The 16,025-nt window shown below is 39.0% G+C and overlaps 1 non-coding gene across 1 annotated transcript; it reads right to left on the bottom strand.

Moving 5' to 3' along the window:
- Positions 1 to 6,862: 6,862 nt before the first annotated feature.
- Positions 6,863 to 6,969, bottom strand: LOC136141245 (U6 spliceosomal RNA). Its single transcript, XR_010657721.1, has one exon. It is a non-coding gene; the product is annotated as a U6 spliceosomal RNA (small nuclear RNA).
- Between the last annotated feature and the right edge of the window lie 9,056 nt (positions 6,970 to 16,025).

Here is a 16,025-nt window from a genome sequence, read left to right as displayed (position 1 = left end):
AAGAATCCCAAGCAATGAGGGAACAAGCCAGTCATCTCAAGAAGATCCAGCTTGCCTGCCTTTAGACAGCCCAATCTGAAGCACAGGACATAGAATATTAAGGGCCAACTTTGATAGCCTAATGTCAAAGCCAAATCCTTTGGTGATTTTGAAGACTGAACAAACAACTGGAGATAATTTCCCCGGTAGTAATTTGTCCTTTGAATATCTAAATCTAGAAGGATCTCAGGAACCATCTACTGTGAAGTTCCCAATGGTAAAATTGCAGCCTGGTCAGGGGAAGTAATTTGCCCCAAAGCATGTAGAGGTTGGTGTGAAATTAGAATCAAGACTTGAGTAACAACCCTCCAGGGTTTTCAATGCACCAAGCTGTCTTCGAAACAAGAAATAAATTCATTTTAATCTAGAAGATTAAAAATGAAAGTTCATGATATTTCAAGAATACTGTAATTATCCTCTGAAGATGTGTGATGGTTTGCAAATATTGTGTGTCCTCATTCACCTCCACCGAAGGAACTTTAAGAATCTGACTCAAAGCATGAGCATCTTATTCTCTAAGCAGAAAATTGGGAAGGAGATTTGGGTCTATCTTGCCCTGAAACCAGAGCTGAAGATGGTTGAAGAAAATGAGGGCTTGATCCATTCCTCTTCATCCATTCCAGTGCCCCACCCTCAGATGGAGAAAAATTGCCCTCATGGAGTTATAATGATAGCTTCGGGGCAATCATATAAGAAAGAAATACAAAGAATTTGCTTCCTGAAAGGCATTCCCCATGATGAGAGATATTCAAATGCAAAGGAGCAACTCATAAAATTACAGGATAATGAGATAATAACTTATGTGTGTCACTTTAACTTTTATATGTTACTTGGTAGCTGTTTTGAAACTAAGAAGTTTCCTAATCCATCACATTTTGCTGAAAACTCTCTGTGAGATTGCTAGAAGTTTCCATGCTGGTCTTTGCTTACTCTTGTTCACCTTTAATTTCACCTTTGGGTAGGAAAGAGGAGAGAAAGCCATAAATAAATAAATAAATAAGTGTTATCTTAGTCAGAATTTAAAAGACGCGTCAGACCCTTCAGTTCCATGTTAAGAACAAGAAGGAATTCAAAAGAGAAGCCAAGAGGGCCTCCCTGGTGGCGCAGTGGTTTAGGGTCCGCCTGCCGATGCAGGGGACACGGGTTCGTGCCCCGGTCCGGGAAGATCCCACATGCCGGGAGTGGCTGGGCTCGTGAGCCATGGCCGCTGAGCCTGTGCGTCCGGAGCCTGTGCTCCACAACGGGAGAGGCCACAACAGTGAGAGGCCCGCGTACCGCAAAAAAAAAAAAAAAAAAAAAAAGAGAGAAGCCAAGAAAAGATAGTTCTAGGGAATTTGGGTACATAAAAGGTCTAGTCATTTCCTTCTAATAAAATCTGGCGGCTTAAAATGGAGTTGCTAAATTTGAAGTGGAAATGGAGAAGCCATACGCCTGTTCACCCAGCTTCCCCCTTGCACTCATTGTTCTCCTTCTTTCATGTCCCCACTGTTAGAGAAATGTTCAGTTTCTCAGAATACAGTTTAAAGCCATTGATTTCCTCCACATTTTAAAGACGGAGCCACTGAGGCCCAGAGATAAGATGTGACCTGCTTGAGATCACACAAAGGATTAAGAACAATATCAGGACTGGAACAGAGCCTAGGGCTGTCTCCTATATCAGACTGTTTCTAGAGGTATTGGGAGTGTGTTGGGTCTTGAACAGTAGGCAGGATTTAGGCATTCCAGATAATATACAAGCATACCATGAACGTTCAGAGCAATCATCCATGTGGGGGGAAGGAGAGAATAGAAAACCACCACTTAGTACTGCAAGGTTAAATGGTTTTTTTAAGTGACAGTCCAATATCATTCAGCAGAGAAGCCAAGTCAGAATTCAAAGCCTTTTTCTTTCTAGCTTATGCAAATATATCATAAACAGGAGGTTGCAGATTGGTGGTTTTGCAGACAAATTTTTCTCACAGTCATGTATTTGGTTTGCACCATGTACAGTTTAGTCAGGTTACTTGCTCTGTGTCTCAGTTTCCTCATCTGTAAAATAGGTTTTTGGGGTAATTAGTTAATACATCTAAGTCTCTTAGAACACTTTTGGTTCCTAACAGCAAAAGAGCATATTATTTTATATATTTTTATAATTTTTAAATTAAGATATTGATTATATGCCAACATTTAAAAAGGGATATTTCACATACTAATCCAATTTTCTGACTTCTCTTTAAAAAATGTAGAATATAATGGTGTAATATTTTGTGAATATCAAACTGATTGATTTTAATTTTCTTCTTTAAATTATGTCCCATTATAGACTATTGTCTGAAGTGTAGCTCTGAGCCTTATTTCCCTAATCAGGAGAGACTAGAATAGGCTTAGTGGAGAGAAAAAGAATTTGCTAAATTTCCTTAATTCTGTTTAACCTATGAAGTTCACATCATAAGAATCTCATATTCTCCCACATTCCAGAGGAGATACTCCTTCCATCTAGGACAGCTCTGCCATGAACCTGTGACATAGGGAAGTAAAAGAAAAGCCTGACTCTTAATTAAAAGGTAGAGGGAAGAAGGAAGAGAGCGATAAGAGAGGCAACGATTGAGAGACACATGCCTCTGTCTTCCCACAGAATTCCATATACAAAATTAGATACAGGGTTTGGGAAGGAGCTCTGCAAATGAGGGGCCCTTAGCTCCAGTGTGATATGGAATGTATCCAGAAGTTCCCAAACACCCTGTGGAGGAATAGGGAAGGTAGCCAAGAGAACTGGCTGGCAAGAATAGGGGGAGGCAGCTTTGAAGATCGGGCTGGGAACAAAAAGTAGTAATAGCCAGATCTCAGGAAGAACTGGTTTGCCCCCATGTTCTCAGCAAGCTTAGTGAGGCCAAGCTACAAGATATACTGCTTGCGATGAACAGGTTGTTGAGCATCCAGACAAGTCAGAGAATAGTACAAGGACACAAAATGGATCCAAGGTCTCAGGCTTCCTCAGCAATATAACGCTTCCTACACACCAACAACGCTATTTTAGGGACATGTGCAGAAGCAGAGAGAAGTTGTAGGAAATACTTGGTGTTTCTTCCCCAAAGAGGTTATTACCTAAAGGAATTTCATCCATCAGATTCAAATATGTCTTAAACAAAATTACACGCTTAGATATATTAGATAAATTCTGAGAATGTTAAGAAGAAAGTAAAACAGGATGCTGGGATAAAAAGTGACTAGAGTAGGACTACCTTAGTTATTTAGTTTCTGAACAACTTCTAAACCTTGGTTGTGGGAACATGAACAAGTACAACAGGAGGGGAGTTGGGCACCCTTCTTGTGGACTGCCACTTGTAGAGGGACACCTTCCTTCTTTCCCTACTACCTGGTGGGACAGTTTCAAGAATTCCATAGTTATAAGGCTTGTAGAAGATCTTAATTTTCCTCCTCTCTATCCCCTGCCCTCACTGGAATATGAGGAGGAACAGTAATGTCTTGCTGTCTGTCTCTGGCTGCTCCCTTGGGTTTCTTGATGCCATAGGAACCTGTCTTCCCAGATAGAAATGATCTACCCTGTATAGACTCTTATGTGCCCTTGCTGGGAACTGGGACATAGTCAATTGATTCAAGGCTCATAAGAGAACAGATTCTTACATTATACAAAATAGGGGTTCTCTGTCAGCCACTGAGTGACCTTGGGCCAGTCACTTTACCTTTATGGGCCTCAATGTTATAATGTAAGGTGATTAGATTAGTTCAGGTAGGGTCTCACTGGCAGCTCCAATTACTTGGTAATGACAGCTGGGGGCATTATGCAGAAAACATCTGTTGGGCCACATTTAGGTTCAGTAATTGATTAGTGATGTCTGCCACAGATGAGACGGGGTGGAGGGGAGCTACATTGCCCATCACATATCTCATCCCTAAGTTAAATGCTCTACTAATTATTCCTAATTCTAGATTTCTTTGATTCTATAAACTCATGTGACTGCTGTTGAGATAAAGCAATTAAATCTCACTGTTTTAAGTATTTGCGGTTGTGTCAGTGGGAATGGAGAGAAGGAATGGAAAAAAAGTTGATCCTCCAATTTGACACTGCCCTTTGCGTAATGAAGACTTAGAAATCTGGTCTATAGCTTTTCTTTGAAACAAAGCCTTTTAATTAGCTGAAGAAGAAAAACAAAACCTGGAGAAGGATACTTTTGTTAAAGGATAGCCCCTGTTTTTCTTGTCCTAAAGTGGAGAAAATACTGCTTATCTCCTTTTCACATACCAGGCCATTGTGCAGAAAATTCTGACTTAAAGAATGACCTTCAAATATTATTTTTTTAAAAATTAAATTAAAAAACAATTTAAAGATTCTCATTCTGAAATGAGGACAATGGAAAAACTACAATTAAGCAAGTAATAAAATATATTTCTGTTCCTTTTTGAAAGAATAAAAAATAATAGTAAAAAGGACCATGGAAACTTTTCAGCTTCAAGGACTTATGTGACTGAGGAGTGTGGTTCAGAGGACTGAATACATAAATATAATTAACATCTATCTAGCAAAAATATAAGGAAAAGGGGTGACTATTCAGTTTAACTGGTAGTTAATATGTATGTTGTGCATGAATTGATTTTCAAAACTTTAGAATATGAGAGTAAAATTCACATAAAAAACTATTCAGACTACAATTTAATCTTGCTTTGGTGGTTTGAAGACATTCCAAGATTTTGCAGTGCTGCTGGGTCATCAGGTCAAACATACTAGCTATCTAACAGAAGGTATGGGGGGCTGGGCTGACTCATTCCTGACTTACATCTTGACATACATTGGAGAAATAAGGGACATTTTGTTTGTCATTTTTCAAAAAAGTAGTATTCAGGAAATAGAGGAAAAATTGTTACTGATTTGAAGTTATTTGGATTCCTTATGACAAGTTTACTGTACCTTTTATTAACAGAATGTCCCCATTTTCAATTCAATTTTTTCAGAAGTGTCCTTTATACGAATCTCCTATCACAGGTATTTAGAAGGGTATAACGCCTAAACAATGAGAGCACATTGTATTGTCTTCATGTGAACAAGATATTTTCCCCATTTCCCTTCACAAAAAGTGACCCAGTAAGGCATGAATGTACTCCAGGTGTGTGAGAGAGGCTCAGAGGAGAGTCAGCTTTACAGGGCCTGGAAGATGGGAAATTTCCCTGGTGGAATTTCATCCACCACATAATTCATTGGCTGCCTCTATTGATATCTTCAGTCCAGACCTTTCTCTGAGCTCTAGAACCTCATATCCACTGCATGATGATTTAACATAATTTACTTATTTGTAAGCCTGGCACATGCCAGAAATTAGGCACGTTATTAGGCACATTATCTTATAAATAAGATAGTGACTGATATGGACATATAATTAGGCAATTAAACTGGGTGGTAAGAGAGAAGTGAGTCCAGTATGGTAGGGAGCACAGAGGAAGGGTACCCAAGCTTTGTAGGCTCCAGTTATTACAAGTATGTTTCAACTTGAGCTCATTAACTTTGTTCCCACCCAAACTTATACTTCAAGAAACTAAAAGCTGATGAAATGCAAACTATGGGGACCTGACATGACTTGTGAGAATCTAAAAATCCCTTCAAGGCAACACTATACTATATGGGGAATTGTGGGTCAAGAGAGTTCTTTTTAAGATGGGATTCATTAAAGCATATTAAAAATAGTAAAGCATCACCAAACATATTAGAAAGGTCAAATGGACCACACAACATCAAAACCTCTGCCTCCAAGATGGCACAAGCTATGGAGACAAGGCTGAAAGAGCGAATAAAGGCCAGGAAGTGGATAATGAGGTGGGTCAAAAAGAGGAAATCATGCATCATGGGGTCAAGCCATCTTTAGAAGCCAATGCTCCATCCAACATTTAATCTTTGGGAAATGCATTCTGTAGAGTTGTCATAGTTACTGGCTTCTTTCAGTGAAAGAAGGTAAATATCACTGTACTGCTGCTGGTATAAACCTTGTTCTTCAGGTCATAGCAGAGGGGGTAAAATTAAAGACTAACAAGGATATATTAAAGGTGAGCATATTTAACGCTGATGAGTTAGGTATTTTGAAGTTTCAGAAAGAAAAGATCAATGGCATAGCCTGGCAAGTGGCAATAACTGTTGTAGGCTAGCTGAATAATTATGAGATATTTTTATTTTCTACCATAACAATAATGATAATAACATTGCTTTCAATAATATGAAAATTATTTTTCAAAAGGAAAGTTCCAAAGGCTTATATTTTATTTTATTTATTTATTTGCGGTACGCGGGCTTCTCACTGCTGTGGCCTCTCCCGTCATGGAGCACAGGCTCCGGACGCACAGGCCCAGCGGCCATGGCTCACGGGCCCAGCTGCTCCGCGGCATGTGGGATCCTCCTGGACTGGGGCATGAACCCGTGTCCCCTGCATTGGCAGGAGAACTCTCAACCACTGCGCCACCAGGGAAGCCCAAAGGCTTATATTTTAAAAATATTTTTTTTTATTTATTTGGCTGCACCGGGTCTTAGTTGTGGCACGTGGAATCTTTATTGCGGCATGCAGGATCTTGAATTGCAGCACGTGGGATCTTTTAGTTGAGGCATGTGGGCTCATAGTTGTGGCATGTGGACTCTTTGTTGCGGCACGCAGACTTCTTAGTTGCGGCACACAGACTCTTAATTGCGGCATGCAGCCTCTTATCTGTGGCTTGCATGCAGGATCTGGTTCCCCAACCAGGGATCGAACCCTGGCCCCCTGCATTAGGAGTGTGGAGTTTTACCCACTGGACCACTAGGGAAGTCCAACTCAATGGGATTTTGTTTTGTTTTGTTTTGTTTTTTTAAAATATGGAACGCTTCACAAATTTGCATGTCATCCTTGCACAGGGGCCATGCTAATCTTCTCTGTATCGTTCCAATTTTAGTATATGTGCCGCCGAAGCGAGCACTCAATGGGTTTTATAAATTGTGATAAAACACACATAATATAAAATTTACCACTTTACCATTTTAAGTGTACAAATGGTATTAAGTACATTCGCATTGTTCTGCAACCATCACAACTGTCCAATTCAGGAATTCTTTTCATCTTGCAAAACTGAAATTCTGTACCTAGTAAACAATAATGCCCAATTGCTTGATGAATTTTTAAAACATCAAACCAGCTCTCAGGTCAATAAATAAAATACTACCAGCCTCCTTAAAGCCCTTCTAACTCTCTCCTTTTAGTAACTAAACTCACAAACAAGGGGGTGATTTTTAGCTGGGTTGCTTCTAACTATGACAATTAGATAAAATAATGGTATCTTACTGTTAACTTAATTCCTTTGAATTAGTTAAGGAGGCTGAACTCTTTAAAATATGACTTTAACCATTTGCATTTCTTCTTTAGAAATTGGTATTACATTATCTTATTTAATCCTCACAAAACATAGTGAGAGAAAAATAAATGAAGCCAAGACTTGTTTCTTTGAAAAGATCAACAAAAGTGACAAAACGTTAGCTAGATTGACTAAGAAAAAAGAGAGACAATTCAAATAACTAAAATGAGAAATGATCGTGGGGACCTTACTACTGACACCACAGAAATAAAAAGTATCATAATGGAGTACAATGAGCAATTATATGCCAACAAATTGGATAACCAGATGAAATGGATAAATTCCCAAACACACATAACCTACCAGGACAAAATAATGAAGAAAAACTGTGAACCAGTTAGGAGATTGAATCAGTAATAATAAGAAAACCCGCAACAAAGAAAAGCCCAGGACCATATGTCACCACTGATGAATTCCACCAAACATTTACAGAATTAACAACAATCCTGCTCAATCTCTTCCAAAAAGTTGAAGAGGAGAGAATACTTCCTAATGCATTCTATTAGGTCAGCATTACCCTAATGACTAAGCCAGACAAAGAGACTATGAGAAAACAAAACTATAGACCAATATCCCTTATGAAAACTAAAGCAAAAATCTTCAACAAAATACTAGCAAACTAAATTCAACGGCATACTAAAAGGATTATACACATGACCGTATAGGATTTAGTCCTAGAATGCAAGGATGGTTCAATGTATGAACATCAATCAATGAACATCAATCAATCAGCACCACATTAACAGAATAAAGAAAATAAACCATGTGATCATCTCAAGCGATGCTGAAAAAGCATTTGACTAAATATAACAAACTTTTATGATAAAAAACATTCAACAAACAAGGAATAGAAGGACAGTATCTCAATATAATAAAGACCACATATGAAAACCCACAACAAACAGCATACTCAATGGTGAAAGACTAAAAGCTTTTTCTCTAAGATCAGAAACAAGACAAGGATGCCCCTTTACCACTTATATACAATAGAGTAGTGGAAATCCTAGTTGGAGCAATTAGATAAGAAAAAGAAATGAAAGGCATCCAAATTGGAAAGGAGTAAGTAAAATTTTCATAGATGATTTTACAGACACATAATCTTAAATGTGGAAAACTCTATAGATTACAAACACACATACATACACACAAACTGTTAGACCTAATAAATGAATTCAGCAAAGTAACAGGATACAAAGTTAACACAAAAATCAGTTACATTTCTGTACACTAACAATGAATAATCTGAAAAGGAAATTACAAAAACAATTCCATTCACAATAGCATTAAAAAGAATACAACACCTAGAAATTAATTTAACCAAAGAAGTAAAAGACTCGTACAATGAAAACTACAAAACATTTCCAAAAGAAATTAAAGAAAACATGAATAAATGAAATCATATCCCACGTTCATGGACTACAAGACTTATTAATTTCAAAATGTCACTACTATCCAAAGAGGTCTACAGATTCAATGCAATCCCTATCAAAATCCCAATGACCTTTATGCAGAACTAAAATAACTCACCCTAAAATTCGTCTCAAATCTCAGGGAAACTGGAATAGCAAAAACAGTCCTGAAAGAGAAGAACAAAGCTGAAGGACTCAGACTTCCTGATTTTATTATTTTTTTATAAATTTCATGTTATTTATTTATTTATTTATTTATTTTTGGCTTCATTGCTGCACGCGGGCTTTCTCTAGTTGGGGTGACGGGGCTAATCTTCATTGCAGTGCGTGGCCTTCTCATTGCAGTGGCTTCTGGCTGTTGTGGAGCATGGGCTCTAGGTGCGCAGGCTTCAGTAGTTCTGGCACATGGGCTTAGTTGCTCCGCGGCACATGGGATCTTCCTGGACCAGGCTCAAACCCGCATTGGCAGGTGGATTCCTAACCACTGCGCCACCAGGGAAGTCCCATACTTCCTGATTTTAAAATTACAAAGCTACAGTGGTGACCTAAATGGGAAGGAAATCCAAAAAAGAGGGGATATATGTATATGTACAGCTGATTCATTTTGCTGAACAGTAGAAACTAACACAACGTTGTAGAGCAACTATACTCCAGTAAAAATTAATTAAAAATAAATAAATAAAATTACAAAGCTACAGTAATTAAAATACTGTGGTACTGACATAAAGACAGACATATAGACCATTGCAGTAGAATAGGGAGCTCAGAAAAAAACTCTCCTATAAATGGGCAAATGATTTTGACATGAGTGGGCCAAGACCATTCAACAGGAAAAGGATAGTCTTTTCAAGAGATGGTATTGGGAAAACTTGATATCCACATGCAAAAGAAAGAAGTTTAAACCCCTACCTTACACTGTATTAAAAATTAACTCAAAGTGGCTCACAGACCTAAACATAAGAGCTAAAACTATAAAACCCTTAGAAGAAAACATAAGGGAAAAACTTCATGACATTGCACTTGGCAACCATTTTTTGGACATGACACCAAAAGCACAGGCAACAAAAGAAAAAATACTAGATAAGTTGGGCTTCATCAAAGTTCAAAACATTTTTTTTTTTTTGCGATACGCAGGCCTCTCACTGTTGTGGCCTCTCCCGTTGCGGAGCACAGGCTCCGGACGCACAGGCTCAGTGGCCACGGCCCACGGGCCCAGCTGCTCCGCAGCATGTGGGATCTTCCCGGACCTGGGCACGAACCCGTGTCCCCTGCATCGGCAGGCAGACTCTCAACCACCGTGCCACCAGGGAAGCCCCCAAAGTTCAAAACTTTTATGCATCAAAGGATACTATCAACAGAGTGAAAAGGCAACCCACACAATGAGATAAAATATTTGCATATCATTTGATATCCAGAATACATAAAGAACTCCTGGGCTTCCCTGACGGTACAGTGGTTAAGAATCCGCCTGCCAATGCGGGGGACACGGGTTTGAGCCCTGGCCCGGGAAGATCCCATATGCCGCGGATCAACTAAGCCCAAGCGCCACAACTACTGAGCCTGCACTCTAGAGCCCGTGAGCCACAACTGTTGAAGCCCACGTGCCTAGAGCCCATGCTCTATTGCCCATGCAGCAAGAGAAGTCACCGCAGTGAGAAGCCCGCGCACCGCAACGAAGAGTATCCCCCACTCGCCGCAACTAGAGAAAGCCTGTGCGCAAAAACAAAGACCCAATGCAGCCAAAAATAAATAAATAAAAATAAAAAAAAAAAACTCCTACAGTTCAACAACAACAACACAAAACAATTTTAAATAATTAGTAAAGGTGGGAGTTCCCTGGTGGCCTAGTGATTAGGATTCCAGGCTTTCACTGCTGAGGCCCAGGTTCAATCCCTGGTCAGGGAACTGAGATCCAGCAAGCCGTGTGGTGTGGCAAAAAAAAAAAAAAAAAAAGGTAAAGGATTTGAATTTCTCCAGAGAAGATATACAAATGGCCAATAAGCATAAGGAAAGGTGCTCAACCATATATACACTACTATGTATAAAATAGATAACTAATGAGAACCTACTGTATAGCACAGGGAACTCTACTCAGTGCTCTGTGGTGACCTAAATGGGAAGGAAATCTAAAAACGAAGGGATATATGTATATGTATAACTGATTCACTTTGCTGTACTGCAGAAACTAACACAACCTTGTAAAGCAACTATACTCCAATAAAAATTAATTAAAAAAAAAGAAAAGGATTGGAAAATGCAAATCAAAACCACAATAAGATACCACTGCATACACATTAGGATGACTATTATAAAAAAAAAAAACAGAAAATAACATGTGCTGATGAGGATGTAGAGAAATTGGAACCCATGTACATTGCTGGTAGGAATGTAAATAGTGCAGCCACTGTGGAAAAGGGTACTGCAGTTCCTCAAAAAATTAAACATAGAATTATTAAATGATCCAACATATCTACTTCTGGATAAATACCCCAAAGAAATGAAAGCAGGGATTTGAACAGATATTTGCATACCCATGTCCATTGCTGCATTATTCATAATAACCAAAAGGTAGAAGCAACCCAAGTGTCTATCAACAGATGAATGGGTAAACAAAATGTGGTATATCCATATAATAGAATATTATTCAGCCTTTAAAAGGACAGAAGGGCTTCCCTGGTGGCACAGTGGTTAAGAATCCGCCTGCCAATGCAGGGGACGTGGGTTTGAGCCCTGGTCCGGGAAGATCCCACATGCCATGGAGCAACTAAGCCTGTGCACCACAACTACTGAGCCGGTGCTCTAGAGCCCGCAAGCCACAGTTACTGAGCCTGCACACCACAACTTCTGAAGCCTGCGTGCCTAGAGCCCATGTTCTGCAACAAGAGAAGCCCCTGCTCACCACAACTAGAGAAAGCCCGCACGTAGCAACGAAGACCCAACACAACCAAAAATAAATAAATAAAATAAATGAATTATTTTTTTAAAAATGGACAGAAATTTTGACATACAGTACATGGATGAACCTTGAAGAATTATGATATATGAAAAAAGCCATTCACAAAAGGACAAATATTGTACAATTCCACTTGTATGAAGTATCTAGCGTAGCCCAAATCATAGAAACAGAAAGTAGAAAGGGGACTGACAGGGGTTGGGGGAAGAGGAGAATGCAGATTTAGTGTTTAATGGGTACAAAGTTTCAGCTGGGGAAGATGAGAATGTTCTGGAGATGGATGATGGTAATGGTTGCACAGTGATATAAGTATACTTAATGCTATAAAACTGTACACTTTAAAATGGTTAAAATGGGGATTTCCCTGGTGATCCAGTGGGTAAGACTCCACGCTCCCCATGCAGGGGGCCTGGGTTCGATTCCTGGTCAGGGAACCAGATCCCACATGCATGCCACAACAAAGATCCTGTGTGCCATGACTAAGACCCGGAGCAGCCAAAATAAATAAATAAATATTTTAAAAACAAAGAAGAAGAAATTGGGACTGGGATATGGTTATTAAAAAAGTGGTTAACATGGTAAATTTATGTTATATACACTTGACCACAATAAAAAAAATGAAGTAAACAAATTTCCTATTTTATAGATTAAAAAAATAAAGTCTATCAAGATTAAGTGACTTTACACAGCTAGGAATTGGAAATGGTATTCAAATACAAGGCTTTTTAACACCAAAGCTTATGTTCTTACTATTATATTACTACATCAGTGTTTGTTTAAGGTAAAATTTTGATACAGTGAAATGCATAGATCTAAAGTGTACAATTTAATGAATTTTGATAAATTAATATACCCTTCTAACCAGCGCCCCAATCAAGATAAAGCACATTTCCATGAACCCAGAGAATGCCCTTATGCCCCCTTCCACTCAAACTCCATTCTCTATGTCTGCATCTTCATTCCTGTCCTGCAGCTAGGTTCATCGGTACCATTTTTTTTTAGATTCCATATATATGTGTTAGCATATGGTATTTGTGTTTCTCTTTCTGACTTACTTCACTCTGTATGACAGACTCTAGGTCCATAGGTCTATCCACCTCAGTACAAATAACTCAATTCTGTTTCTTTTTATGGCTGAGTAATATTCCATTGTATATATGTGCCACATCTTCTTTATCCATTCATCTGTTGATGGACACTTAGGTTGCTTCCATGTCCTGGCTATTGGAAATAGAGCTGCAATGAACATTGTGGTACATGTCTCGTTTTGAATTATTTTCTCAGGGTATATGCCCAGTAGTGGGATTGCTGGGTCATATGGTAGGTCTATATTTAGTTTTATAAGGAACCTCAATACTATTCTCCATAGCAGCTGTATCGATTTACTTTCCCACCAACAGAGCAGGAGGGTTCCCTTTTCACTACCCCCTCTCCAGTATTTTTTTTTAATCTTAAAGCAAGACAATCCTTTTATTTCTCCAGCATTTATTGTTTCTAGATTTTTTTGATGATGGCCATTCTGACTGGTGTTTGGTGATAACTCATTGCAGTTTTTTTTGTTTTGTTTTGTTTTTGCGTTACGCGGGCCTCTCACTGTTGTGGCCTCTCCCGTTGCGGAGCACAGGCTCCGGAAGCGCAGGCTCAGCGGCCATGGCCCGTGGGCCCAGCCGCTCCGCGGCATGTGGGATCTTCCCGGATCGGGGCACAAACCCGTGTCCCCTGCATCAGCAGGCGGCCTCCCAACCACTACGCCACCAGGGAAGCCCCTCATTGTAGTTTTGATTTGCATTTCTCTAATAATTAGTGATGTTGAGCATCTTTTCATGTGCCTCTTGGCCATCTGTATGTCTTCTTTGGTGAAATTTCTGTTTAGGTCTTCCACCCATTTTTTAATTAGGTTGTTTGTTATTCTTTCTCTTACTGATGGACATTTGGATTGTTTCCTGTTGTTGGCTCTTATGAATAAATCTACTCTAAACATTTTTTCACAACTCTTTGTATGGATATATTTTCATTTCTTTTCTCATGTGACTTGCTTTCATTACAGGGGCAATAGCAAACTTGATACAAACAACTGAAAATTTGCTTTTGTAATTTTAATTCTTCTCTAACCTTGTTACTACCATGGGAACAAACACAGGCTAGCCTGCTGAAAGATGAGAGACCATGTGGAGTGAAGCCAAGTCATCCCACCTGAGGCCTCTCTAGACTAGCCAACCCCCAGGCAATTTGACAGGTGTTATGGATTCATGAACAACTCCAACTGAGATTGGCTTAGCCCAGCCCTGGTCAGAAGAGCTGCCCGGGTGACCCCTAGAGTCATGACAAATAATAGATGGTAGTTCCTTTAAGCTGCTGAGTTTTGGGATGATTTGTTATACAGAATTATTGTGGCAATAGATAATTTATACACATCTGTACCAGTTTTCTAGCACTGCATAACAAATTATCAGAAACTTGGTGGATTAAAATAATACATTCATTATCTCAGTTTCTATGGGTCAGAAATCTGGGCATGGGTAAGCTAGGTCCTCTGCTCTGTTCTTATCAAGCTGAAATCAATATGTCAGCCAGGACTTTGATGTCATCTGAGGCTAAGGGTCCTCTTCCAAGCTTGCTGCTTGTTGGCTGAATTCAATTTCTTCTAGTCATAGGATTGAGGCCCTCAGCTCTTAGAGGCCAACCACCATGTCCTGCTACACAGACCTCTCTATAGCATAGCAACTTGCCTCTTTAAAGCGAACAGATGAGCATCTCTGGTGCTTCAAATCTTTCTGACTTCTCTTTCTGAGCTCTAGGCCCCTTTTCAAAGAGCCCAGCTGATTAGGTCAGGCCCACCCAGGATAATCTCCCTTTTGATTACCTTAAAGTCAACTGATTGGAAACCTTATTACATCTCCAAAATCCCTTCACTTTTGCTATATAAAATAACCTAATGACAAAATTATATCCCATCATATTTACAGGTCCCACCCATCCTTAAGGGTAGGGATTTTATAGAATGTGTACACAAAGGGATGGAAATTTGGGGAGCCAATTTGGAACCCAAGATATGCAAACGATTTTTAAAGATAAAGAAATATATCAGTTAAGCAATGAAAATAGGTTTATATAATATTATATACTGTAGGACTTCCCTGGTGGCACAGTGGTTAAGAATCCACCTGCCAATGCAGGGGATACATGTTCAAGCCCTGGTCCGGGAAGATCCCACATGCCGCAAAGCAACTAAGCCTGTGGGCCACAACCACTAAGCCTGAGTGCCACAACTACTGAAGCCCCCTTGCCTAGAGCCAGTGCTCCACAAGAGAAGCCACTGCAATGAGAAGCCCGTGCACTGCAATGAAGAGTAGCTCCTGCTCACCGCAACTAGAGAGAAAGCCCATGTGCAGCAACGAAGACCCAACTCAGCCAATAAATAAATAAATAAATATATGCTATAATGGTGTATATTATAATATATAATAACATATATTAATTATATCACATATAAATTATATATATATTATATTGTATAATCTATTATGCAATAGATTATACAATATACATACAATTATATAATGGTATATATATTATAATTATAATATGATTTATAGCATATATAATTATTTTCACTTAAAAATCATAGTTATATGTTATACCATATTATATATATAATGGTACACAATTGTAATATAATATATAATTGTAAATATATACCATTATATGGTATATTACATGATATACATTACATACTATAATATATAACATATAATTACAATATAATATATACCATTGCCTAATATAATATGAAGTGTACCATGTAATATACCATATTAATCTTCAAATAAACAGCTATTTGCAAGTTAGTATCTTTTGTACATAAAATATAATTCAATTAATTTTTAAACTTATCAAAGGAAGAAGAGAAGACTTGACTGTGAGAGGTGGTTGGTGGAGGAGTGGTACAAGGAAGTTATTCTTTAGAAGATGTACTCTTTTTTTGCCCATTTTCACCAATTTTTCAATCTTTTAGGAGCTCATGGTTTTTTTGTTTTTTGTTTTATTTGGCTGTGTTGGGTCTTTCTTGCTGCACGCGGGCTTTCTCTAGTTGCAGCCAGCGGGGGCTACTCTTCGTTGCCGTGCGTGGGCTTCTCATTGCGGCGGCTTTTCTTGCTGTGCAGCACGGGCTGTAGGCGCGCGGGCTTCAGTAGTTGCAGCACATGGGCTCAGTAGTTGTGGCTTGTGGGCTCTAGAGCACAGACTCAGTAGTTGTGGTGCAT

Source organism: Phocoena phocoena, chromosome 1 (genome assembly GCF_963924675.1).
Source record: "Phocoena phocoena chromosome 1, mPhoPho1.1, whole genome shotgun sequence".
Classification (NCBI taxonomy): Eukaryota; Metazoa; Chordata; class Mammalia; order Artiodactyla; family Phocoenidae; genus Phocoena; species Phocoena phocoena.
Note: the sequence above shows the minus strand (reverse complement) of the source record. Positions and strands in the feature narration are given on the sequence as shown.